The sequence below is a fragment of the Callospermophilus lateralis genome, unplaced genomic scaffold (assembly GCF_048772815.1).
Source record: "Callospermophilus lateralis isolate mCalLat2 unplaced genomic scaffold, mCalLat2.hap1 Scaffold_73, whole genome shotgun sequence".
In the NCBI taxonomy this organism is placed as follows: Eukaryota; Metazoa; Chordata; class Mammalia; order Rodentia; family Sciuridae; genus Callospermophilus; species Callospermophilus lateralis.
This window is the reverse complement of record NW_027515346.1, coordinates 5808285-5814658: the sequence shown is the minus strand read 5'-3', so window position 1 is coordinate 5814658 and position 6374 is coordinate 5808285. Positions and strand designations below refer to the sequence as shown.

Genomic DNA, 6374 nt, shown 5'->3' with positions numbered 1-6374 from the left:
CTCTATAAATGTCGTAATAGGTTAGATGTTGGAATCTACTCCTTTTAATACAATCTACAAATGTTAACTTGTCTTCTAAGTGAACCAAATAAATTTCACACCATAATATTACAATGGTGGAATTCCAGAATACCAGAAAAGAAGTTGGACAGTTAACCTAACATTTCCATTATAACTTAAGATCATTTGTAGGTAAAAAACTATTCTACCTTGAAAAAAAAAAAACAAAGTGTTATTACTTTGTTAACAAAATGTTCACTTTATTATCTCTAATTCTTGTGACTAAAGTCTGTGAGTCTGATCTAATTAAAAACAGAGAGTACCTTCTCTACAGGCATTTTCTAGGAATTTCAATGTGATATATATCATCTATCATAAGCAGAGCTTAGAAAACTGAAATCTTCAAAATGGTTCGAAGCTCTCCCTTGCATTCATTTGTACTGGGTTTCAAACCTCCATCTTTATATTTAGTTAAATAAAAAAAGAAGCAAGTGCACCAAAACTACATGAAATTATCTAAACAGGTCTTAATGGTTTTTACATCACATGGTCCTATTGCAGAATTGTATAAGCAGAAGTTTTCAGCAATTACCTCAGAGACATCAGAACTTTGTAGTACCTTCTCCAAACTACCTAAGACCCTTCTTTTTCCTATGGTTCTAGTGGGTAGCTGTAATATTAGAAGGACATCTTTAAATTGGAACTCTTTGGGCCTCACTGTTTTTCTAACCATTTGGACTCACTATGACCTTCTGCTTAACCCATGGTTTAAAATCCAGGGATTGCATTTAGAAGGTCATCCCAGGGCTACAAACCCAGATTCAGAATTCTAGTAGGCAGCTATCAAGGAGATAGCTGAACAATGCCATGATATCTACTGTTACTATTGTTCTTTTGTAAGATTATTTGAAACTGAATACCCAGAATGTATCTTACATGGAAAGCCAAGGGACTCAACTTTTATATATAGAAAAATGTCCAGTAAAAAAACAAAAGCAAACCAAATTATTTTGGGATCCATACAACTGTGTGGTAATCCTGAGTATATGTTCATCTTCAGCAGTTTTTATTGGAACTTATTTTTAACTCTATTACTCGGTAAAATTTAAATACATTTCTAAAAGGCAAATTTTAAACAAAATAATACGAAGAATGTAGAGCATGAACAGATATGCTACTTTTTACCCAAATTTTGTAATCACAAGTCCAATCATGCTTCTCTATAGTTTAAATTTTCAGAAAACTCACAGTATTTAATGTTCAAGAGACATGACCTTCTAAACCATGTCCAAATATCCTTCCTACCATTGTTTTCCATTTCTGTCTTTGCATTTATTTTGCTTATTTTAAACTCTCCTCAAGAGAGTTAATCTGATTTCATTAAAGTTCATGACAAAATCATTTGTAAAATTAAAAAAAATTCACAAAATTAAAATAATATAAAAATATTCATTTTTTGGAAAAATGTCTTTTTAAAAAATATTTATATTTTAGTTGTAGTTGAACAAAATACCTTTATTTTATTTCTTTATTATTATGTGGTGCTGAAGCTGGAACTCAGAGTCCCACACAGGCTAGGTGAGTGCTCTACCACTGAGCCACAAACCCAGCTCTGGAAAAATGACTTTTTGATAATGTGGATAAATTTTATCTATCTTAGACATAAGAAAATTTTTTAATAAAAGGAAAACAATTATCAAAACAAGCATGCTGAAACTATTACCATTGTCTATTTTTTAAAAATCTCTAAGCTTGTAATATGGTTTCAAAATTGTATGCTAGTTTCAATATCAAATGGTGCACATTTCTGATCCAATATTTATGCCTTTGACCATAAGTAACTTTAAAATAACTTGAAAAACATAACAAAGAGAAATTGTTAATAAATATAAGTAGGTCAAAACAGACAGGTTTTTAGAACTACAATCCTGATGGTGTTTCAAGCTTTAAATAAAAAGGGAAGGAATTAATCCTGCTCATTCAAGAACTTCAATATCAATTTAAGATATTATGCCTGGAGATTTTTCTTTTTGTCTCTGACTTGACTAGTGAACAGTTTCAGACTAGCTGCAAACCATATGTGCTAAGGCTTTTTATGACATCTACATAATTTAACTTTGTTTCTTCTACAAAGAATGACAAAAATGGAAGCAAAATAAATAAACATGGAACGTATTCCAAATACACACACATTTATTATTTTCATTAAAATAATCAGGGGGAATAAAAGTAAAGAGGGGTTAAATGATATTCCAAAGCTTACCCAGGCCATGAGTCAGGAAGAGAAATCTTGGATTGTAAGTCCAGTGGTCTAGTCACTGGTTTGTTCACTTCCTGTGCAAAACATCCATACACAATGCACAATTCATATTCCCCCTTCCTATCAAGTGGTTTTCAAAAGAAACACGCCATTACCTTTCCCACATATTGAGGTTCGGAGCCCATGTACTCCTCCAGCACAAAAAATTGATTCCATACCCAGCCACGTTTAACTCGTTGGAAATGTGATTGTCGCTCTGGCAGATGGATAACATTTTCTCTTGGTTCTGTGCCTAAAGTCTGTTGTGGCTGTGGTTGAAGTGGTATTAGGAGACCTCCATCAAACAGGATCCAGAGAAGCAGAGATAAACAGTTCCTTGTAAGCATTGGCAAAAGGCTTTCCTATAGCAGAGTACTAAAAACTCCAGTGCTTAATATAGAATTATGGAATCCAGGTTTGAGGGGCCTGTGGTCTTCACCACTTAGATTTCTGTTTTATTGCAGAAATGATAATCCAGGCATTAATCTTTTTGAAGCTTCTGCTTTATTATATTCCATCTAAGGGGACCTATGAAATAGAACAAGAAAGATACATTAAATTAATAAGACTTCATAATGATATCATCAAAATTGTCATTGTATCTCCCAACATTTAAAGAAACTAAAAGGAAAAACTTTAAAGTACTATCTTGGGAAATATTCAGGGCTATTTAAACTGTCGTAAGTTGAATAAATTTTACAAAATTTTTCCAGATTGAAAAGTTATAAATTAAAATAAAACAAGATGATTTTCTTTAAACAATAATATGTTTAAATTTAATTATCATTTAAAGGAAAGAACACAGATAACTGTTTAAAAGTGAACAATAAGAAAAGGATTTTGCAACTTCAGCACTTGTGACATTTGGGGGTGGATCATCCTTTGTTTCTTAGAGACCCTTTATACAATTTAAAGGTTTTAGAAGCACCTCTTTATGTACTCTAAAGACGACAGTATAACTTATCCCATTCCAAGTTATGACAACCAAAAATATCTGCAAAGTTTGAAAAACTTTTCCTGACAGAAGAAAAATAGGTCAAGATGGAGAAGCAAAGATTTGAAGAAAAACAAACAAACAAACAAAATCCCCCAAACTATTATTTTAAAGTATAGAGATTCCTAAAGTAAGAGAACTGAAAGAAAATAATTACAAATGTAAAATGAATAAAAATATCTCACTAAACCTCAAATGATTGATAAATTCATATTGTTATAAGAACTTTTAAACTTTAAGTAGAAAACGTGCTTCACCAGATTCACTGTACTAGAAACATTGAATGTATAGGAATAATTCTGTAGATAAGGTGCAGTGTACAGCAAATGTGAATCCCTATGGCCAGGGGCAGGGGATATCTATTCTGCATTTAGGTATAATGAGATTTGAACTTTCCTTTTAATAAGCATTTTTTTTTTTTTACTTTTGCCTAATGTTCAGTGACTAAAGACATTATGTGTTAGTTTAAAGAAAATAGACAGGGACTTTAGATAGTCCCTCTAAAATCATAAACAGAAAACAACCAGTCAAATAAATAATTATAAGCAAATTATGCCAATAATATGAAAAAGGCAACCCAAATATCCTGAAAACTTAACTTAGGTGAATAAAATCCTTCTTTAGGTGACAATTTCATTGAGAGCTACAATAGGACCATTCCTGTGTTTTATGAGCAGGTATGTGGAAAATGGTGTTGTTCCAGGGAGGATTTATAGCATTAGGGCCACAAGGCCCAGAGCCTATGAGGGTTTCAAGAGCCAAAAATGTTACAGGCCAGAAAATATTCATAATACTTTCTAAAGAAGAGAACTGAAACCAAAGTTAATAATGGATTGATTAAACATCTATAAAAAATGGAAATTTTTGTCAACCAATCAGTTTTAACTAAGGCCAATACATACTCAGTCATGTATCATAATTAAAATGTATAAATAATTCTTCACAAATATTGTAATTTAAACATTTGAAGTGGGAGCAGTTCATTACACTTGAGATAAGATGTGCAGTGTGCAGTATCCAAAAGTCATGCTCTGGAAGTATTCTATAAGGACATTCCTAAAATAAAAAGCACAAAGAGGCATGGCATTTTCTCTGTTACCCAAAGGAGTATGTCTGTCAAAACATAAATATTATATATTTTATTACATTTGTAATTGTGGTGAATATATTTTATTATGTTTGTAATTGTGGTGGAGTGATGTTTCTATAATGTTAATTACACCTACATTTTCCATTATGGTAACCACCATTTACACGTGTCTATTTAGTAAAAAAATGGTGATAAGGGAATGTACTCTACTTCTAAATTATACACTGAATTTCAGAAACTTAGGATGAAAAATAATGTACAATATCTCACTATTAAGTTGTATATTTATTACTTGTTAATACAACAACATTTTAGATCAGAATAAATAAACATATAGTAAAATTAATTTCACCTATTTATGTTTGCTTTATTTAATGTATGAAATAAAAAATTAAACCTACATAGGCAACTCAATTATGCCTTACATTATTTTTTGTTGGAAGGCACTAGTTCACATATTAGAGTTTACAATCACAAACTTTGACTGAATATTATTCTTAACATTCAAAGGCAAATACCTAAAATGAAATATGTTTGTAGGAACAATGCATTAGGAGGTTAGAAAAAAGATGAGTCTATTTTGAATGATCATAGTAGGCATATTTTCCTCATCTGTTTTTAAGTTTAAATTGCTAATGTTAACTTGTGAAATGTATTATTGACTTAAACTTTTCATTTATTCTGTTTCTTCTCATACCCAACTCAATCCTAGTCCTATCGTATACAGGTTAGATGGGGAGATAAACATGAAGAGGAATTCCAGAACTCTAACTTCTCCTTCTACTATAAGTAATTGGTTTGTGCTTCTGCCTTCTTACTTCCGTGACATTTTTCTCCTCCACTTTTTTTGAGATGTGAGGTTCTGAAACCCAGAGTTTAGAAAGCATTCACATCTAAGTTCAATACTCAAAACAAATATTTTCTGATGTATATTTCCAATACATTTAAAACTTGCATCACTTTTTTAAAAAAAGTAATTAAAAGTTTATTCCAGCTATAATGCAGGTTATACTGACTTTAAGGTAGCATCACATGGCATACTTTTGAGTCCATTCCCAAGATATTCTGTTGTGCTTATGTCTGTGCAATATCTGTCACTAAAGGGTCATTTGGGTTTGGATCACATAGCAATGAAAAAATGGATAAAAGAACTTTAGAAATAGTTAAAGCAAGAGACCATTGTGATCTTAGAATATCAAGATAAATGTTGCCATCACTCTTAATATTTGGATAATAAATTCTTGTTGTAAATGCAAACTTAGCTGGTTTGAAGAGGTAGTCTATAGGAAAATGAATTGTCAAGAAGAATACACCACGCTTATATGGGCTGTCATAAGTTCCCATAATTGTATCTTGCAAATGAATTAGAGCATTTGTTTTTAAGTTGAACATTGGGTTATATTCACCCTCATTACCATTAGAGGTTAAAAGTGTTTAAAAGATGAGTTTTCATCTCCTATGGAATAATAAATAAGAATTTCTAATCTACCTATGTTCTCCTTCTCTGTAGTATTAGAACATGGTTCTGTGATATGAAGTAATTAGTTCACAAATAATCAGTAAGTAGTAAACAGTATAAATATAACATGAAAAGCTTGTTATTTCATAAGTCAGTTTTCCATAAAATTTAAAACTTGCATGACCAAAAATGGCAACTAAATGCAAAATATATGCATAAGGCTGAATTTAACTGGAGCCACAGGAAAAATCACTGTGGAAAATAATGTTCATTTCTCTCCAGGTCACATTTGGTTCGTTCTTTTGACTCTCATAATAACATGCTTTGTTTCTTCCACATTTTTGTGTATATCTCTCTTTCTCTTTTCTTAAGTAGTCTATTACTTATATCCATGTAATTAAGTCTTTTTTTTAAAGAGAGAGAGAATTTTTTTAATATTTATTTTTTAGTTATTTGTGGACACAACATCTTTATTTTATTTTTATGGGGTGCTTAGGATCGAACCCAGTGCTCCGTGCATGCCAGGCGAGTG

At 31.3% G+C, this 6374-nt stretch overlaps 1 pseudogene; it reads right to left on the bottom strand.

Annotated features, from left to right (window-relative positions):
- Nucleotides 1–5457: 5457 nt before the first annotated feature.
- Nucleotides 5458–5727, bottom strand: LOC143640906 (ubiquitin-conjugating enzyme E2 D3 pseudogene; annotated as a pseudogene).
- Between the last annotated feature and the right edge of the window lie 647 nt (nt 5728–6374).